Genomic DNA, 21,819 nt, shown 5'->3' on the forward strand with positions numbered 1-21,819 from the left:
ATACCTGCTTTCACTTTGGATTTTTTGTTTATTTTGCCTTAAAACATTATTATTATTATTATTATTATCATCATCATCATCATCATCATCATCATTATTATTATTATTATTTTATTTACAATTAATGTATGTGCCTGCATGGTCTGTGCATGGGCACTTATACTACTGAACATGTTTGTAAGGATCACAGACAACTTTATAGTCAGCTTTCCCTTTTGCATGGGTTCTGGGGATCAAACTAAGGCTTGCATAGCAAACACCTTTACTCGCTGAGCCATTTCATCAGCCCTCATTTTTACTTTTATTCTTTTTAAAAATATTTTTTAATGAATTCCTCAAGAATGCCATATGGTGCATTTTGATCACATTTGCTCCCCTAATCTCCTCCCATATCTATCCTCATCACCTTCCTACCCACTCAACTTTGAGTTCTCTTGTTTTTTCCTTCATTGAGTCCAGTTTGTGTTGCCTACCAACTCTTGGGAGTGGGGCCTGCCATGGCGTGTGGTCAGCCTATCATAGCTCACACATCGAATGCTCCTTCTATCTGCATCTATGAAATACCAATACCTCCTCAGCCAGGGGTAGGATTCTGTGCCCACCTCCCTGCCTCCACGCTTGAATTTTGCCCAGCCCCAGCTCACCTAAAGTTGTAATTCCTGCCTTGATGAAAGTGTGAAACAATGTCAACAAGTCTGTTTGCACCATATCAGACAGAGCTAATCAGTAGAGAGAGCAAGGTGAGGAGCAGAGTGAAACTGGCCCAGAAGACTGCGTGTGGCTCCTGAGAAGATGAAGCCTTGAGCTAGTTGGGAGAGCCTGTGTTGGAGAGTGGACCTTCCGGAACTGTTCTTATGCATGTGCACATTATGATATTAGCAAGTGCAGCCAAGATCCCTCCAGTAAATAACTGATTAATGAAGGACACTTGCCTGACAGTGCAGAGGGCAGTTGAGCCGGCCCTGGAACCAATGGATACACTGAATGAGCACCACTCAGAATTTCCCTATAGGGAAAGATTTGCTTCTCAGATAACTCTAAGATAAGTGTTAAAGGGTGATGACGTCAGTCTGTCCCCTATGGAACAGATTGACTTCAGCCTCCACATGTTGTCTCTGTCCCCTTTATCATCCACAGTAACCATGCTTTAATTAGGTAGGGTGTTTTTAAACTTCACAAAGCATGGTCAAGTTCAACTTATCTGCTTTCTTGTATTATACTGTAACTGCCAGGTGATTGCCCAAACAGAATGCTAGGAAGAGGGATGTACTAATTTCTAGAAAGAAATTAGATGTTAGTGAAAGGATCTAAAGATAACTTGGGAGGAAGCTGAGGAGATGGCTCAGCCAGTAAAGCCTTTATTGAACATGAAAAAGGGTCTGAGGTTTGATCCCCGTGTGGAAAAAGGTCAGGCCATGTGGGCCATGTTTGTGTATCTAGTGCTTGGGAGGTAGAGTTAGGCAGATCCCCAGGGCTTCTGGCCAGCCACCTAGCCTACCTGGAAAGCTCCAAGGCTAGTAAGAGGCCCTGCCTCAAAATCAGAGTGGATGGCACCTGAGGAATGACACCTGAGACTGTCCTATGACTTCCACATGCATGCACACACATGAACACATGCACCTGTGCACCTAAGTGTACCCATATACACATGTGCATGCACACACACAAACACATGTGCCTGCATGACCAAGTGTGCCCGTACATACATGTGCAGGTGTACACACACACACACACACACACACACACACACACACAAATACGTACAAAAAGTTGAGGTGTATGAGATACTTATTTTCCTCAAAGATTATGGACCCCTTCTATGCTGGCAAAGGAGTGGAAAACACTTGGTAATGTAAAACAAACAAACAAACAAACTAAGTGATTTCTAAGTACAAAGGTGAATAGCAATGGGAATAACTGGGGAATTCTCTCTTTTGTGTCTGTTTTTCATTTGTTTGTTTTAGAGATGCTGGGGCTTGAACCCAGAACCTTCAGAATGCCAGACAAGTACTTGCCCCTGAGCTACAGCCCCAGTCTTGACTAATTTTTGTGACTTTCTTTCTCAAAAAAAAAAATTGAAACTTGGTGTTTACTGTACACTTACAATTCCAGAGCATTCTGGACATGGGTTAAAAACTAGCAAGGGGCCTGGAGTTGGCTTCTGAAACTGTATATGCTATTTCTCTCTAAAACTGCATCTTTCTCTGGTTTACAAAAAAAAAATTAATACACTCACCATAATAAGAGACTAATAGCTATGTCGGCAAACCCCTCAACTATAAAACCTCCTAAGTGGAGTTTAAAACAGCGGGGAGCATTTGTCTGTACGTTTCCCATTACTGCTTTGAATTGTATGAGATGAGATTATATGGCGTATTTTAACATTAGGTGTCAAAAGAAGGCATAAAACCCTTAAAATATATGAGGCTCTAAACTTATATTTAGATATTTCACTATGTAAAAAAGACAAGCTTGCAGAAAGAAATGAATAGAAGGGATGTGCTTAGGCAATTTTGGGAGTTAAATCAAAGAAGGAGTGCTGTTAGAGGTGGGATTTCTACCCAGGACCAGGGCATGAAGACGCATCAGCCAAGGCAAGGGCCGTGTGGGCGTATGGTATGCGCTGGATTGAAAAGAGCCAGAAACTATAAATAGTGTGTGTGTTGTTACAGCAGCATTGGTTCTTTCCACAAACACTCCTGAACTATTGGGGAAAAAAAGAAAAAAAGAAAAGGTGCCCTGCATGATCGAAGATGACAACGAGTCTTTTCTGTGTCCATTGTATTTCCATAACTTAAGCTACTTGTGTCCCTCATTGGTGTTACAAAGACTCGGGGACCAAATTGAAAGTTTATTCTTTGTCCATGTGCCTCACAAAATTATGACTGTTGTTTCATTACTCCAAGAAGGATGTCTCTTTTGATCTTAACAGAAGGGAAGAGACCAGCCCCACGGCGGCACCCACAGAGCTCCAGAGGCGACTTTCTCGCTGTAGTATAAGTAAATCTTTCGGAATGATACCTCGCAAAACTGCTCGGACTGTGTAAGCAAATAAGACACTGCGAGTAATCCAAGAAGCAGCCCTTGTCAGCTGCTTCCCTCTACCCAGCCTCTTCCTTCTCAGTCTCCTCTGCTGGGTTCCTAGTGCAGGCACCTAATGGGGCAAGTCAGAGCTGAAATTCTGAAAGGCCCAACGTGAATCCAGGCATTCACTGTCAGGTCCAGTTAGAGGCGGCTACAGAAGCGGCAGTGCTGTTTGCTTAGCTGTAGACAGACTCTCCAAGAAAACATTCTGGTCAGCCAGGCATAATTTGGCCAGGACAGCACGTACTCTGTAAAAATCCCTCCCTGCCACCCCCACCTACCCAGCAAGGCACCTGGTGTTCCCATACCATGGAACTCCAGGGACAAAAATTCACATTATGGTATAAAAGGATCCCAAGTAATGTAGTCTGAATCCGCAGCCTCCACAAGACTGTGATAGAATTGAGAGTCTCCACAACATAACCACAGAGAATACGGGAAAGGGGAAACAGAGGAAGAAGGACAGGGCAGAAAAAAAATGATGAAAGCAGATAACGTCATGTTGATCTCCACAATAAGTAGTAACATGGCTTCTGTTACAACAGTAGAAAAAGGCTAGAGGGAGGCCCTGAACGGCCCTGAAAGCAGCCCAGTAGTAACACCAGTCATTTTCACGAGCACTGCACTAGCTGAGCAAGTCCTATGGGAATTAAGAGGATAGCTCAGTCAGCGTAGTGCTTAACTGGCAAGCATGAGCACCTGTGTTCAATGCCTCAGAACCTAGTTTTAAGGTGAAACAACAAAACAAAACAAAACACGCCATGCTATGATTGGGGCATGTGTCTGTAACCCCAGGACTGGGAAGGTAGAGGCAGGAGAACCCCTGAAGTTCGCTGGCAAAGCAGCATAGCCTCCTGCTCAGCTTCAGACCAATGAAAGGTCTTGTCTCAGAAAATAAGGTGGATGAACACCTAAGAATGACAGCAAAGAAAGTCCTCTTGATATGCACGTGGCTACGTGTGTGTGCACATGTCTGCATACATGTGTATACCTGCAAACATACACGTAGAATTTTTCCGCTGTATGTAAGTCACTGACTGGGGACTCTTAAATTGTACATAATAATGGGTGTGCCTTGATGTGGTAAATGTATTTTTTTTAAAAAAAAAATATGTCTCTGCCCTTTCTTGTTAGGGGATTGTGATGTCTGCGCCATGAAAGTCGTGCGTGGCTGTTCTTGTCATTATTCTATTACTTGGAAGAGATGCTATGACCATGAGGACCCATGTAAGAGAAAGTATTTATCTAGGACTTACTTACAGCTTCAGAGGCTTAGTCCATTATAATCCTGGCGGGGAGCACGGTGGGAGGCAGGTGCTAGAGACGTAGCTGAGCTATCTCCTGACCCACCCTGGTCCATGGGTGAGAGAGTCTAGCCCAGGCATGGGCTTTTGAAACCCCAAAGCCCACCTCCAGTTGATGCACTTCCTTCCACAAGGTCACATCTCCTAATCCTTCTAATCCTTTCAAAGAGTGCCACCCTTGAGACTAAGCATTCCTATGTGCGCCTGTAGAGGACATTCTTACCCAGACCACCACAGTGGCTGTCCTGGCTAGTTTTATGTCAACTTGACACAAGCTAGAGTCATCAGAGGGGAAAGGACCTCACTTGAAAAAGTACCTTCAACACACAAGGAGAGCAACATAGCCAACAAATCTGGGTCTGGGGGGCCCTGCAGAGACTGATGCATCAACCAAGGACCACGCATGAAAATCACCTAGACCCTCTTCTTAAATGTAGTTGATAAGCATCTCAGTCTCCTTGTGGGTCCCCTAATATTGGGAGCAGGGGTTGTCTTTGACATGGGCTCTGTTGCCTGTTCTTTGTTCACTTCCTCCTAGTGAGGCAGCCTTGCCAGACCACGGAGGAGGAGAACGCAGGCAGTCTGATGAGACTTGATAGGCTGAGGTAAGATGGTAGGGGAAGAGGGCTCCCCCTTTCTGAGGACTAGGGGAGGGGGGAGGGGCAGAGGGAGGGAGAAGGAGGCTGGGAGGAGAGGGCTACATAAGGTGAATAAATTTTTTTTAAAGTGGTAAGAAAGAAAGAAGCCAGGCGTGGTGGTGCACATCTTTAATCCCAGCACTTATGAAGCAGAGGTAGGTGGATTCTGTGAGTTTGAGGCCAGCCTGGTCTACAAAGCAAGTCAGGACGGCTAAGATAACATAGATAATATAAATATCTGTGTCAAAAAAAAAAAAAAAAAAGAAAGAAAGGAAGGAAGGAAGGAAGGAAGGAAGAAAGAAAGAAGAACAAGTGCCTTCATAAGATTGGGTTGTAGAGCTGGTTGTGGTGGCTCACACCTTTAATCCCAGCACTTGGAAGGTAGAAGTAGGCAGATCACTGCAAATTCAAGGTCAGCCTGGTCTACAAAGTAAGTCTAGGACGGCCAAGGCTACACAGAGAAACTCTGTCTTGAAACATCCTTCCCCCCAAAAATAAGATTGGGCTGTAAGCAAGCTTAATTAGTGATTAATGCTCCCATTAATGGCCCAGCCCCTATTGGGTGGTGCCATCCCTGGGCTGGAGGTCCTGGGTTCCAAAAGAAAGCAGGCTGAGCAATCCTTGATGCATTCCTCCATGGCCTTGGCATCAGCTCCTGTCTCCAGGTTTCTACCCTGTTTGATTTCCTGATCTGACTTCTTTTGATGATGAGCTGTGATGCAGAAGAGTAAGGGAAAAACAAAAACAAACCTTTCGGGCCCCAAGTTGCTTTGGTCATGGTGTTTCATCACAGCAACAGAATTCCTAACTAAGACAAGGCAGTGTGTCTTAACTGCATCCCTCTTTAATCTGTACCATTGCTCCAAAAAAAAATTGCCTTGCTTTGAAGATCTGTGTCAGCTCTTACTTTCCATTCTTTGGATAAAAGGCTAAGAGTCTGGAAGCATCTGCCCCACTCCATGACTACGTGTTCTCTCTTCCCTTCTCAGGCCTTTGGGTACAACCTACCACTCTCTAAAGGAACTTTAGGTCTCCTGTGGAAGTCACTTCTGTGAGAGTGCTTCCCCCCAATCTGTCCTGTGCTTACATGTATGTATTTCCTGCTAAACCCCAAGTTATTCGTGCTGGTACCTCCAGGGTAGCGGTTCTCAACTTTCCTGATGCTGTGGTCCTTTAATACAGTGCCTCATGCTGTGGCGACCCCCAACCATAAAATTATTTTCATTGCCACCTCATAACTGTAATTTTGCTACTGCTACAAATCATGATGTAAATGTCTATGTTTTCCAATGGCCTTAGGCAACCCCTGTGAAAGGATTACTCAATCCCGAAGGAGTCACGACCCTTTTGAGGGTCACATATCAGATATCCTACATATCAGATATTTATATTACAATTCATACTAGTAGCAAAATTACAGTTATGAAGTAACAACAAAATAATTTTGTGCTTGGGGTTCACCACAAAATGAAGAACTGTATTAAAGGCATTAGGGAGGTTGAGAACCACTGACCTAACAGATAAGGGCCCGGTAGATATTTGGTGAAAAATTAGATCTCTTAAATTGGAAAAAAAAATTCATGAAAAACATGGTACATTAGTAAGAAAGCTATGCTAGTGCTTAAATATTTCTGAAGTGTGTGTATATCTACGTATATATGCTATGCATATGTATGTAGATATGTGTTGGTGGTGTGTATATATATGTGTGTGTAATTTGTGCACATGTGTGTGTATATAGCCTTGACACATACATATCCTTAGGTTTTCTCATCTGAAGACAAAGATATCTATACCTACCAGGTTGTAGAACTGATGAGAATAATAAGTGATGTACCTGAAGGGCTAGGCACACCGCTTGACAGACAGGAAGAGCAAACGTGAGCTTTCTCTCTGTTGTTACTGCAGCACCACTTCCTGAACAGAATGGCACTGTGTCAGGTGAGCTGTTTCTGGCTGGCAGGTACCAAAAGGGCGCCCCCTGTGTGGCACAAACAATGGGACAGTGTATTGTCTTACACAGAAAAGTCACACTTTCAGCAGTTGACTCCACACAGCACACCTGGCTTTCCACATGTCTTAGCTGCTCCTTTTTCCAGATGGCTGAAGCCCAGTTCCGTTGCACAGTATTTCATGACTGCAAGGAAGGGCTGGTTGCCATTGGCAACTGGAACTATATGATTGTTTGTCCTCAAGCACCTGTTGAGAGAGAAAAGCCACACCCGTATGCATAAGCAGTTACTCTTCCTCTTTGTCTGGTCAGGCCTGCCTTAGTCACATGACCAATGGGTCACAAGGATGAGGAGAGGGGTGTGAGCTGATTGGCTTAGGTCAAGTTTGAAGAACACTCCTCCCATGTCGTGAAACTCTGGAGCCAGCGGCCCCGCTTAACTGAAATCCCTTGGGAAAAGAGCAAAGAAGACAGGAGGTGGCTGGGACCCAGCAGTGTTCATCACAGGTACTGTTGTTCTTGGGAAATGACTGATGTCTCTGAGTGAGGAGGATGGGTTCTACGCACTGCGCAGTTGTGGGAAACAGAATGCCAGCCATAAAAAGTGAAATAAGGACATATAGTTGTGTGAATGTTGTATATATTCCCAGCTCAGATTTGGTAAAGCTCTCTTTGCTGAGCTCTTTGTGCAACTACTTTCAGCCTTTACACTTTGCTAGCAAATGTTGAGACTCACCTATGCTAATCGGTTGTCTTCAACTTGACACAAACTACAGGTAGAAGAAGAGGTACAGGAAGAAGGAAACTCAATTGAAGAATTGTCTCCATAGGTGAAAATTACAATTACAATTACATATGTCCACTATTTATTTAGTTGCAAATTGATGTGGGAGAAGCCAGCACACTGTGGGTGGCACAACCCTTGGGTAGGTGGGCCTGAACTGTATAAGAAAGAAAGCTAAGAAAGTTGAGCAAGCCAGAGAAAACAAGCCAGTAAGCAGCACTCTTCCTAGGCCTCTGCTTCAGTTCCTGCCCCCAGGTTCCTGCCATGCATCCCTGCCCTGACTTCATCCATGAAGGACTGTGATTTGGACACATAAACCAGATAAACCCTTCTCCCATGCTGCTTTTGGTCAGCATTTCTTTTTTTTCTTTTCTTTTCTTTTTTTTCTTTCTTTCTTTCTTTCTTTCTTTTTCTTTTTTTTTTTCAGCAATAGAAGCAAAACGGCACACTACCACGCTGCAGCCTCTGTCTCATTACTGGGAATTCAGCAACTGCAAAATAAATCCAGACCCCATGTCTTTGTGAAAACTGTGTTCCCTAGGACTTTAGCTATGAAGCCACAAGTGGGTCATAACAAGAAATTATAACTGTGAAGTGCTCAGCCAGTCTCAAGCTCTTTCTTTCCAGCTTCCACTTTAGGGCAGGGAACAGGTTTACTGGTACCCGGATGAGGCATTTGCCCAGGGATCGGATACTGTCTTTACAGTCAACTAACTCATTTCTCAGGTGGGTAGAGGAGGAAAGAAAAGACTTGGGAGGTTCATGCAAGCCTAGCGTGTGTAAGGGCAACTCTATTAAGTATGAGGGCCCGGGAAAGATGCTCAGGACCCAATCTTTCTTCCTACACTCCCAGATGCTGTGTGGTATCTTAAGCTGGTGTTGTGTACTGCTTGCTTCTGGGATAGACACTAGTGTGGCTAGTCTACTGTACTAGAGGGCTGCCAGACTTCTGAGCAGGAATCTAAGCAACTTGGAAAAGGATGCACATTAAACAGGTGGGTCTCTCCTAATTTTTTTTTAGCATCACGTTGAAAGCTTAAATACCCAGCTTAAGCTATTTTTGCTTTAAATTGCACCACATAGACTCAAACTTGGAAAGATAATTCACCTTAATTGTTCCCACAGTCACAGAAACATGATTAATGTCAAATATCAAATATCTTTCCATTGGAGATATTTGTTTAGTCCAGCTTTTTTTTTTTAAGTGAGGCCATACTATGTTGCTTAATCTGGCCTCTTACTCCAAGACTCTAAAGAGCGTCTTGCCCCCTGAGTGGCTGGGGCTCTGTCTGTGCGCCTGCCACTTTGCCCAGCAAAGTTTATTTCTTTCGAACAAAACTTGAAGTTTGACACCTGCCCACTATGTGTGAGGCGTTGTGCTAGAGGTTAGGTCTGCCCCTCAGAGGAGATGCTCAAATGGCCTCTTGTCAGAATGGTGCCAGAAGACTGTATTCCTGGGAGATGCTGGCGGGGAAGTAGAAGACCGGTATGCAGGGCAGAGCAGGCGGAAGATGGCATGGGAGGTGGAGCTTTCAGATGAGGAAACGAAGCCAGCCATCTTCAACCTGCCTCCGATGGAGGAACAGAGCTCCCAAATAGCTCCAGGGTCAGGAAGAAGAATGGGTTCAATGACATCAGTGTCAGTGTTAGCATACCTGCCCCCAGTCTGCCTATCAGCCCATGATGTCATCACCTGTCCGCCACTAGGTGGGCCAGCTGCCCAGGATATAAAAAGGGCAAACTCATCTCAGCTCCCGCTCTTCCTCTTCTGCTGTCTTCCTTTCTCTTCCCCTCTTCCTCTTCCTCTCTTGTTCTGTCGGTCTCGGTCTCTCTCTCTCTCTCTCTCTCTCTCTCTCTCTCTCTCTCTCTCTCTCTTTCTCTCTCTCTCTCTCCCCCTTTGGGGCACCCCTCCCCATTCCCTGCTCTCCCATGTTTCTACAATAAACGTTTCCATATTATATCTGTTGCCTGGCATCTTATTTTTCATATTTAATAGTTAGTAGTAAAGGAAAATGGGAATTGTCCCTACCTTCTTCTGCAAGGGGACACAGGGTGTGTAAAGGACATAGTTAGCTGTCTCTGGGGAGTCTTCACCAATAGAAATTTGGTTTTGTTGGACCTAGGGTTTCTCCTCCTCATCCCTATTGACTTCAGGGCCAGATATCTAATCCTGTGTGTGGTGCCATCCTGATCCTGCATCCCCTGTAACAAAACATGTGTCTCAACACTGCTAAGGATCTCTTAAAGGGGAATACTACCTCCAGTTGCAATTTGAGTTGCAATCTTTATGTCTTAAAAAGTTATTTAAACACTGTAAAATTAGAGAGGAGACTGGGAGAAGCTGGTCAAAGAAATGAACTTTGAGTTAAAGAGCCTGCATTTAGCAATGTACCTATGGCTGATAACAAACTATTGTGTATTGTTTATTTTGGGGAGGTTGTTGTTGCTATTTTGTTTATTGGTTGCTGTTTTATGGCCAGGGTCCCTTTGTTACTCAGGCAGGCCTCAAACCCCTGGGCTGGAGTGATCCTCCTGCCTCAGTTTCCTCAGTAGCCACAGTGCCTGAATATGAGGTGTTGTACTTACTGAACATGAATTTGAGGTGTTCCCAATCCTCAAAATCATTAAATGAGTTAATACATGTTCATTAGCTTACTTTAGCCATAACAAATACTTTTCAGTTAAAAATGTAATATGTGAGCCAGGCGTAGTGGTGCACGCCTTTAATCCCAGCACTTGGGAGGCAGAGGCAGGTGTATCACTGTGAGTTTGAGGCCAGCCTGGTCTACAAAGCAAGTCTAGGACAGCTAAGGCTACATAGAGAGACCCTGTCTCAAAATAAAATAAAATTTAATATGTGGCAAATATATATGGTTTTATTAGACAATAGAGTAAGCAGCTGAATTTTAAAATGACATGAAATTAACAACAAGTGTTTTCTCCTGTATTTGTGGTTCAGTTGTCTTAGAAAAAATACCTCTCTGCGAGGAAAAATAGCTCCCACACCGTTTGCTAATATATACAGAACTTACAATTAATAAATTATACCTGAGTTATAAGAAATCTTGGGGGAGGTTCTTTTGGTTCTATGTGTTCACCTTTCTTTAAGTAAACCTTGAAAGTAAAGTGTAAAATCATGAAACCAGGAAGAGGATGATGATGGGGAGGACAGTGAAGACAAACATCCCAGAAGAAGCTGGGAGCCTGGGGCGGGGTTCAATGTCACTGTGACTCCAGGTCAAGTTCAGGGCTGCGAATGGTGAAGCTTTATGTAAAACAGCTCAGAGGTTCGTTCTCCTTTAAAATGAAAATTAGCCTGTGATTCACTGCAAGAAATACAGAGTTACTTTTGAACTTGATGATTCAGCCTCCAAAAAAAAAAGGGGGGGGGGAGGGAATGCAAATTTGAGGGAAAAAAGGTCTATAGAAAGGGTCATGCTACAGTTTCATTTCCAAAGGTCCAGTTGAAGAATATAACTATTTTAAGGTTAAAAAGAAATTGGCATTGATACATTTACACACATATTTAAAATATACAAATTGTGCTAGTATTGACTGGAGGGCAGGCTGTCTTCTGAAGGCACTTATTATCAGATTCTCACATTCCTTAACAATTGACCTGACCGTAGTAAAGAATTTGCCAAGGAAGGTTACAGAAATGTTGAGGTGAGTTTACTAAAGGGCAGGGGGCGGGCAAGAGGGGGATGGGGGAGAGAGGAAGGGAAGGAGGGAAGGAGAGAGTGTGTTTCCATGCCTTCTAATAAAAGCATAGCGGGAACGTCGAAAACAAAAAGTAGTTTGCAGTGACAAACAAAACCAACTGCTCTATAAATATTTCATAATTTCAGCCCCATAAGGTCTCATTGTCTGGTGGGTATCTTTATTATGAGTAATCATGGGTTCTTTTTTGTTCGTTTCTGGCTTTTTTTTGCCACTTGTCTCTTTGCCATGTGTCTCTGAAGCAGCACCCACTAATTTCATTCTCATTTACCTCGCCCTGGTATACAGAGACTATATGTAGTCATCAACTAAGAGGTTGGATTCATAACTGTACAATTTAAACATATAAAGTCCATTTTTAGAGCCAGAGTGTAGCAGATGAAAACCTAAACCCGGGCAATACAGGTTTTTACACTGTTGTTCTTGTGAAAGAGAACAGCTCTTATTGAAAATGTTCCCCGTGTCCCAGTGAGGTTGAGAAGTCCCTGGTTTGAACCGTCTTTGTTCCTTCCTGTGTTCATGCTGGAGTCTGTCATTGTAATGCTGGGGGTTGGGGGGGGAGATGAGCCTCTGGGAGGTGATGCGGTCCTTAGTGCCCTTCTCAGGGAATAGATGAATTGCTGCAGAGTGGTCCATGACAAATCCAGGCTGTCCGTTGTATGCCTCTGCCTCACATGCCATTTCTGCTTTCATCTATGACTTGAAGTAGCTTAAGATCCTCCTAAACCTTGGTACCAAATTCTCTCTCCCTCTCTCTCTCTCTCTCTCTCTCTCTCTCTCTCTCTCTCTCCCTCCCTCCCTCCCTCCCTCCCTCACTCACTCCCTCCCTCCCTCCCTTTCTCTCTCCCTCTCTCCCCTTCCCTCCCTCTCCCTTCACACCTCTGTCTCTCTGTCTCTGTCTCTCTCTCCCCCTCCTTCCCTCTTCCTTCACACTCCCCTCCCCTCCCTCCCTCCTTCTCCCTCTCCCCCTCCCCCTCCCCCTTCTCTCTCTCCACATGCATTAGCCTCAGGTGTCATTTCTCACTATTTGTCCATCTCATTTTTTTGAGACCAAGTCTCTCACTGGGAACTGGGATTTGCAGATTCATCTGCATTTGCAGCCAAGGAGACTCAAGGACCCATCTGGTTCTGCCTCCTTATCCCTGAGATTCCAATGCATGCACCACCAGGCCTGGGTTGTTAAGTGGACTCCAGGGATTGAACTTGGGTCCTCATGCTTGCCAGACAAACGCTGTTCTTAGACTTCCCAGCCTTTGAAACTGTGAAATAAAATAATTGTCTTGTTATAAGTTATCTCATCTTGTATAATCTGATACAGCAACAGAAACTAGATGATAAAGCAGGTAGTTAGGTTATTTGTTGAGGCTTGAAAAGAAAGGGAATGTCCTACTGGTAGCTGATAAGTGTGGGAAGAGTAACCCTATTTTGCTTGGAAATTGGGGCCTAAGCTGTCACCTTTGTCTGTCAGTAGCACTGTCTAATCAGATTGCTTTATCTATCTGACCCCAATAGTTGGTTCAGCCATAAACATCTAATCCAGAATGTTTCACAGAGATGTAATCTCTGGACATCTGCTGTGGGAAAAGAAGAAGAATTGGATTCTCTAACACACACACACAAAGGGAGGGGGAAGGAGGAGGAGGAAGATAGAGGAGGAGGAGGAGGATGGAGGAGAAGGAGGATGGATGGAGGAAGAGGAAGTAGAGGATGGAGGAGGAGGATGGAGGAGGAGGAAAAGGAGGAGGAGGGTGGAAGAGGGGGGGATGGAGGAGGGAAGAGAGAAGAAATATGAAATGAAAAGCAAGACTGTCTCCCTCGAGTGACCAATAACCTCCATATGTGGACAACCTGATCCAGGAAACCAACGTTTCAGGAGTCATAATAGAAGGGTAGGCTGCACCTGCCACTGGCCTCTCAGTTTCTAGGAGCACTCAGGCCCTGCTATCCATGTGAGATTGATTGCAGCAGCACTGCCCCTGCAAGACACTCAAACCCATAGATGCCCAGCCTCTTGTATAATGTGGAGTAGAAATTTACATACAGCTGTGCAAATGCTGTTATCTTGTATTCTTTGGGGGAATAATGACAAGAAATATATGTCTGTTATTTTCAGGCCAAGAGCACTTCATTCCCCACTATGTTCCGTCCCAGGTCTGCAGATGCAGAACCAGTACAGACTGACTCTCAAGCGCGCCTTCATGCAAGCTGTCTGAGTTGAGTTTCGTTACTCGTAATGGAAAATTTTCTGAGGAATTCAGTACATCAAAGTTTGGTTTATCAAAACCTGGAGAAGGGAAAACGTTCAGAGATGTTTGTGCCTTGGCAGAAAGAGTTGGAAAACGCTTAAGGATCTGTATGTATCTGGAACAACTGGGAAAAATAAGTTAGGAGCTAACACACTAGGAAACAGTCAGAAAAGTGCTGAGATCAGGGGTGAGGGGGCAGATATGCTTGGAGAGGGGACCACATGGGCTTCCAAGATCCTGTAGATTCTAATGCTGACTGGAGCTTGGCTCACGATCTCTTTTTAATTATTTCCTTAAGTGAACACATATGTCCTTTCCATGTGAATTATGTGTTCCACGATCTCTCAGGGTAGAAAGAAGCTGAATCACAGGTACCGAACTTGACTTGGAGATAGGAGAGATCATTACCCTCATTTGGTCATTACACACTACAAACATCTGTAGAAATGTTGCACCATCTAGCTCATCTTGTACATTTATTTTGTGCTGTCTTTTTTTTTTTTAAGGAAGATTTGCAAAAGAGATCACAGAGCTCATAAATGGGGCAGTAGTAGCACTCGCCACACAAGGTTGTGAAGATGAAGTAAGATGAAGCATAAGGTGAAACTTTCTATCAAATGTCGATGGTGGTACAGTTGGTAAGGGGAGTGTTGGGAGCAGGATGCACATCAGCCATTCCACGTGGTTTCTGGCTTGAAGAAAGTGCTTGCATTGGATTGGGGATGTACTGCCATTGGTAGAGTGCTTGCCCAGCATATGCAAAGCCCTAATCCCTAGCGGGGCATAAACCAAGCATGGTGGCACACACCTGTAATTTCAACACTTAGAAGTAGAGGTAGGAAGATTGGGTCATCCTCAGCTATACACTGAGCTCAGTGCCTGCATGAGCTATGGGAGACCCTGTCTCTCCAAGGAGGAGAATGGGAGGAGGGGAGAGGAAGGTATCACTTTTATCAGAAGTGGCTAATCTGCTTTGGCCTGCAGATCTTCTTGACTGCAGCTCATGACAGCTACGTTGGGACTGAAGCTACTTTACTTCCACCATTCAGCCTGTTTTCAGCCTCAGGTCTTAATAATTGTTTTGTCATGGCAATATACAAAGAATTTAAATTATAATTCTATATATGCCTTAGAGGTCAACCCATAGAGTGCTTGCTGCATAAGAACAAGGGCCTGAGTCTGATCGCCATACCCACATGCCTGAAATCTCAGCGCTGGGAAGATGGAGATGTGTTCTCCCTGGGGTAAAGCAGTGAGTTCCACCGTCAGTGTGGGGAGGGACCGAGGAAAGCTCCTGATGCCAACCTTTGGCCTACACACACACACACACACACACACACACACACGCCCATCTGGCCGCAGCAATACAAGGTCTCACTCACCCTCACCAACTCTGTGTAAGCTGAGTGCACGCCACACAAGGAGCAGAGCACTGTGAGCGCCAGCGAGCAGCCTGGGTCCGTGCATAGGAACCAGAATGTCAGCTCGCTAACAACTCAGGAAGCAAACACTCTCTGCCTTCACAGTACAGCGAGCTGTCCAGCAAGCTGTCCTTCAGCCTGTTGGCCTCTCCTCACTGACTCAGCCACCGAAGTTCAGGCTCAGCAAACTGTAGTGAGTCAGGTGGGCTAGGAACAGCGTGTTCTCATTGTGCTGTTCTCCAAGGTCAAGTGGTTCTTGCCTGTCCCTGGAGCCAGACAGGGTCATCTGGTGGCTGTACCATTGGTGCTGTGTGACCAGGTTCCTTTGCTGTTATCCTTCTTCCCTTCCTATGCCTTCTTCTTTCCCCATCGTTTTGTGTATGTGTTCATGTCTGCATGCGTATGGGCAGACCTGTGCATAGTCATGCATGCATGTGAATGTGAATGCATGTAAAAGCCCAAAGGTACATTGTCGCTTTCTTTTCCACCTTATTCTGTGAGGGAGGGTATCTCAGTTAGAACCATGGCTTACCAAGATGGCTAGTCTTGCTAGTCAGCTGGTTCTGGGGAAACCCACATCTCTGCCTTCCAAGGTCAACATCGCAGGTGGTACCCCCATGCCTACCTAGCATTTACATGGGTTTCTGTCCTCACTTCATGTCCCCTTTCATGACAAGGGCTTTTGCCTCAGAGCCATCTCTGCAGCCCTTCTTTCTATTGCTTTATTTTAAAATAGTGTTATATTCAAAAGCTATTGTAAAAAAAAAAATAATGCAGAGGGTTACTGAATATCTTTCCCTAACACACACACACACACACACACACACACACACACACACACACACATACACACATTCTAACAGTGCCTGGCCTTTCACCCTCAGGCAGGTACACCAAGCCAGGTCCCTTCCTGCTGGATTTACTTACCATATCTCTTCCTTCATGGTACCTCTCTCACCCAAAGAAAACAGAGAAAGCAGAAAGAATTTTATTGGGTAGTATTCTTATAAAAACTTACACATTATACTGAAAATATAAAAACCTGAAATCTATGGATTTCCATAAACTGGATGCATAAAAGATCCATTTACAAACCAGAGTGACAACGAGTCCATTTAAAAAATAGCTGTTGACTATGGCCAGTGGAAAGTGAGAGGGATGTGTGGCATCTCATCAGTTCTGAGGAAGGCTGTGAGCCTCCTGCTTATGACTGGTACCCCACCAAGAAAACCTGTTCTGTTCTAATCCCCCTGATAAACAAATCTCTAGGCTCCTCCCTGCCTCTCTCCTTCTCCAGCCTCTGCTGTTATGGTGGAATACGTCAAGTCTATTACACAAGAAAGGCGAGGGGGTGGGCTGCTCTGAACCACCATGAAAGTAGGGTGGCGGTGATCGTCGGCCAGATCTATGGCCAGTCACACGTGGAGGCTCAGAAACATCTAGAACGTGAGCAGCTGGCTGTGAGATTTGTGGAGACAAGTTTGAGGATTGAGTGTATGAGACACACACACCAAGTTGCTGTTTCTTTCTTCTAGTTATTGGCCACCCACGGCTTCTATGGCAATATTACACATTTGAGGAGAAGCTATAATAGTTAAATGCTTGGCATCAGACAACACTAGGTTTAAATCTAGTTTCTTTCCTTAGCAGTTACCCTGGCTAGAGATGTCATGGTTGACCTTTCCAAATTCCACTTTGTTCTCCAATAACAGCAGTCAAAAGCTCTACCCAGACGATCCCCGGGGTGTAATAGAAGATATGATATGCTGAAATTCACTAAGTATGTACTGTGCGCAAAGTATAGAAGGGGACAGCTCTGCACTTTAGAAATTACCCCCCCCCCAAAAAAAACCAACAACCTGAGATAGGGTCTTGATACATAGCCTATTTCCCTTGCAACCCTGAGTCCTGGGGGTTACAAGATAGGAGCCACCACATCTGGCTCTAAAAATTTGGTGCCTATTATGTCCTGTAAATAAATGTCTTATTACTTCTCCCAGGTCCTTCCCGTCTTTAAAGGTAGCTGAATGAGGGTTATTTGAGTGTGATAGCCAGTTCATGTTGACCTGAAGGGATGATAAAGTAATTACCTAGTCATGGTTTCCAATCTTAAGAACATCCCTTTCTAATGTGAGACTTCTTTTTTCCATCTGGAAAGTTACCAAATATGCCACATATTTGCATAACAATCTCTTCCTTTGAGCGAAGCCTGCAGTACATTCCTCGGTGACCCTCCTTAATATCTCAAAGTCATTGTGCACTAATTGTTTTTAAGAAAACTCCTTCTCCTGTATTAATATTTCAACTATTTAAAAGTAGATAAACTTTACTGCACATTATCACTTGAATAGAACAAATGAGTTTTTAGCACCTCCATAGACAATTGGCTTTCAGATTGAATCTTGTTTTTTTTTTTTTAAATAAGAGAAAATCATCAGCATTGAACAGGATTAAAATAGATATCTTACTTAGAATTATAAAAGCCATTCCTTTTCCGTGTCACATTTAGGCATGGTTATTATTTTAGAACGAGAGCACTGATGGCATTATGGGTTTAACAAGAGGAACCACATGGAATAGTGCCTCGATAAAGGATAAAGGCAAAGCAAAAAGGAGCATATCCATTTTATTTTATTTGGAACAAATCTAAATGAAAAGCCGTTTACAAAAAGACAAATAGAACTCAATGGTGAAATTACCGGCACCACCTATTATGCTCTCATAATAAGCCATGAGAAAAAGACTCGTGCAAACTAAGTCCTTAGCAAAGCCAGAATCACTTTTAATATCAGAGCCCTGTGAGGAAGAATTTGGAACGTTTTCTTCTTCTGCGGTTGAGAAAACACTTGAGGCTTTCAGTTCAAGATGGAGAACTTGTGTTTCATGGTCTTTCTTTTCAAATTCCATCAATACTGATTAAGCACCTACTGTGTGCCAGATCATTAAAACCAACTATAGTAAGGTTAATATGCAAGATATCAATCAATAAGCCAGAACTTTGGGCAATATCCAAAAGACAAAAAAAAAATGTGGATTATAGTAGTGAGTTGGGGTCTCTATAGTATATACAACATAAGGTTCAAACAAAGGCAATGGTGTCAAATACAGTAAGATTTTACAAACTTGCAATAGGAGACAGTAAAGAAACTCTAGGCTCCTTTTCTACACATGGGTCCAGAGGCAGCAGGGCTGGGAAATAGCTCAGCGCTATAAGCACAGGGATCTGAGGTTGCTCACTAGAACACATGCAAAACACACCAGACTGCTGGGTTATGTACATATCACCCAGCGCTGCAGAGGCAGAGACAGGCAGATCTCAGAATCACTTGGCAGCCAGCCCAGCTTGCTTGGTAAATCCCAGCCCTAGTGAGAAACTCTGTCTCAAAAAGCAAGATGAACGGTGCCTGAAGAATGACAGGTGAGGCTGTCCTCTGGCCTCCACATGCACAGGCACACACATGTGCATACACATACACACATACACACACACACACACACACACACACACACAAAACAAACAAACAAAAACTAGCAATTGAGCAAGCTGTCTCTACATGAGCAGATAGTCATTTTTTTGTTTTGTTTTGCTTTGTTTTTTGGACATTTGGGGGTCATGTGATCTCAAAATAGTAAGTAGCAGCCACAGGCAAGGCAGAAACAGGCATGGCTGGGTCCTAGTAAAACAAACAAACAATAACAACAGACAATAGATCACAACGTTCCAGTTTCTTACCTAAATCTACGTTATATGGATTGGGAAGTTTTCAAAGTCTAACAAGAAAGCATCAGCAGCCCTCCTGGCAGCCAGTTCACACAATGAATCTTGGAGTTTTTCCCTTCCTTCCCACTCACTATAGTACCTGCACCTCTTCTTGTCTGCCGACAAGGTTCCCGCCCTGCCCTGCCCTACCCTACCCCCAGGAGATGGGGTCCTGACTGTTGCCTGCCCCCAGGAGATGAGGTCCTGACTGTTCTCTGCCCCCAGGAGATGGGGTCCTGACTGCTGTCTGTCCCCAGGAGATGGAGTCCTGACTGCTGTCTGTCACCTTTCATGCCCTTCTTTGTTTCTAGTACAGCTAATTTGTACTGAACCGTCTAGTGCTGTGCTCAGTAAGGACCTGTTGAACAACTGAGTGATGATGGTTTACTACTTAAAACACTCCCAGCTTGCACATGTGTACTCTTTCACAGTGTATCACCTTAAGGACTGAACAAGAAAAAAAAATACAGGAACACAGTATCCCTTGTAATAAGATTTGCTAAGATCAGGCTATGGACACTGAGCTCATTAAGGAGCCCTCCATGCCAATGGCCCCTTTCCTGTAGAGTGTAGTTCTGCTCACCAGATCAGCAAGGTGAGCTGTCATGTGACCTGTTTCAGTCACTGCACAATCAGGCCTGAGTTCCAGGCAAAGAAGCAGCAGAAAGCTGATGTGCAACCATCCTGCCCCACCCTCCCTGTTAGTTTCCCAGAGGTGCCAGGAGACGTGAGCAGAAGTGGGCGGCTCCATACATCAGAAGTTATTCTCTCGTAGTTCTGGAGGTCAGAAGTTCAAAATCAAGGTGTCTGTCGGTGGGGCCTTCTCTTTGGGAAGCCTTCTGGGAAGATGCTTTTCTCGACTCTTCTGGATTCTGGAAGCTAGCTAAAGGGGGGTGGGGGGTTGATAGGTGTATCATATCAGTCTCTGTAGCCAAAGATCTCATTTCTCTTAGAAAAGCTGGGGAGATAGCTGGGTCAGCAAAGTGCTCCCCTCACAAATATGACTTCTCGGGTTCAGTTTCCAGAACCCATATGAAAAGCTGGTGAAGTGATGTGAGTCTGTGAACACAGCAGTGGTGAAAATGGGAGGCTGAGGCAGACAGATTCCTTGAGGCTCAGAGGCCAGCCAGGCTGACCTATGTGGTAAAGTTTCCATCTAGTGAGAGACCTTGTCCCAAACAAAAGATAGAAGCCACCTGGTAATGGTACCCAGGGTTGTTTCTGACTTGCACATATGTTGTGTGTACATGGGCCCACATATAACACATACATAAGTGCACACTTAGCTGTGTGCATCCCCCCATACAACCACACTTTTTTTTTTTTTTTTTTACAAATTATCAATTTACAAATTACAGTCCCATCCAATATGACTTCGGGCTTGGTTGGTTATATCAGCAAAGACCCTACTTCCAAATAAAGTCACAGTACTGGGGCTAGAGTTTCAACATAACTTGCTAGGTGACATTTGGCATGACCGTAGACTGTAAGTCATAAACCATCAGTTCACATAAAGCCCCTGTCAGCGGAGGTCCCAGAGTAACTGCTGTAGGTCAAATGTGTGGCAGCTGTAAGACACTTCTCGGGGACAGCTCATCCAGTCACACATTCTTGGAGGAAACAGCAGGTGATCCCCACCGCCCGCCCCCCCCTGTCCCCCCCCCCATTAGTCTTCCTTTCCCTCTCAGCTTTTTCTGACTGCGGTCATGGTCCGTGTAGACTAAGTACATCTGCACTGCGCACCATTTGCTTGTAACCTGTCTCTGTCCATGATCACAAAGCATACTCTTGTTGCTCATCAGCCATTTTCTGAGTGCTGCCTGATGCCGTGTGCAAGAAGGACTTTGCAGGGGTGGGAGGGTGGGGTGATGGGGGGTGGGGGGATGGAGGTGGGCTCCTAGCCAGCACGTGTATGTGATCTAATTAGGTGGGCAGGACAGGAAACAGCTGTGTCAGTGTTCAGTGACCCAGGTCAGGGGAGAGTACACTGGAAGAGTTATTGAGAGGGCACCCTTGCAGAACTCCCAGCCTACCTAAGCTTGGTGCTTAGTGCTTTCCAAATGTTTCCTTTGAGACTCATGATGGTTGAACCCCAGGAAGTTGGTATTTTATGCTCAGTTCATAGGAAAAAAAAAACAGAGACTTTAAGGGGTTGAAGACCAGTCCATTTGCCACAAAAGACTCCAATCCGGGTCACTCTAAATATCAAACATAGGGTTTTTTGGACACTCTTGTACCACACTGTCAAATCAGCTGAGCATCGATACTCTGAACTCACAAGTTTTGGCCCTCATCCAGTCATGTGGCTAACTTGACACATGACTGTTCACACCAACAGGTCGCAGTAACAAAATAGAACTTCAATTTCATTGTTGCTCCATCACTACCTGATTGGGTGGGGGTTGGGGGGGGAATGGGGGAGCTATCCAAATAGCATCTTTCTTATTTCTAAGAATTGAAATCAAACCTGACCTGATAACTTGCCTGTGGGTTCAAAGAAACTGTGTTCAAGAGTTTTCACTTCTTCTCTCAACTATTAAAGCCATTGAAAGTTTCCGAAGAGGTTCAGTAGAGCCTGGTGTGGATCCCTTGCCCAGGGTGCCCATGTCCTTGTTTCCCACCTCAGCACGGGAAAACAAAAGAGCCCCCAAGCCAACCTTATTTGTAAGTGTTTCCAACCTGGACTTCCCCCTTCTCCCCCCTCCCCCCCCCCCGCCCCCGCTCCAGACATCCTTGTAAGATTCCGGACGCAGTAGAAGGCTGGTATTCCCCCCTGTAGAGATGGCCTGTTTTCTATGTTTGAAGAGAAGGAGGGAATACCCGGTTGGCATTTGATAGTAACAAATACGAAACCGACCACTTAAGAAAAAAATATGGCAGGAATGTTAAAGTCCGTGTTGACTGTTTCTTA

Source organism: Acomys minous (genome assembly GCF_964271855.1).
Source record: "Acomys minous genome assembly, chromosome: 17".
NCBI lineage: Eukaryota > Metazoa > Chordata > Mammalia > Rodentia > Muridae > Acomys > Acomys minous.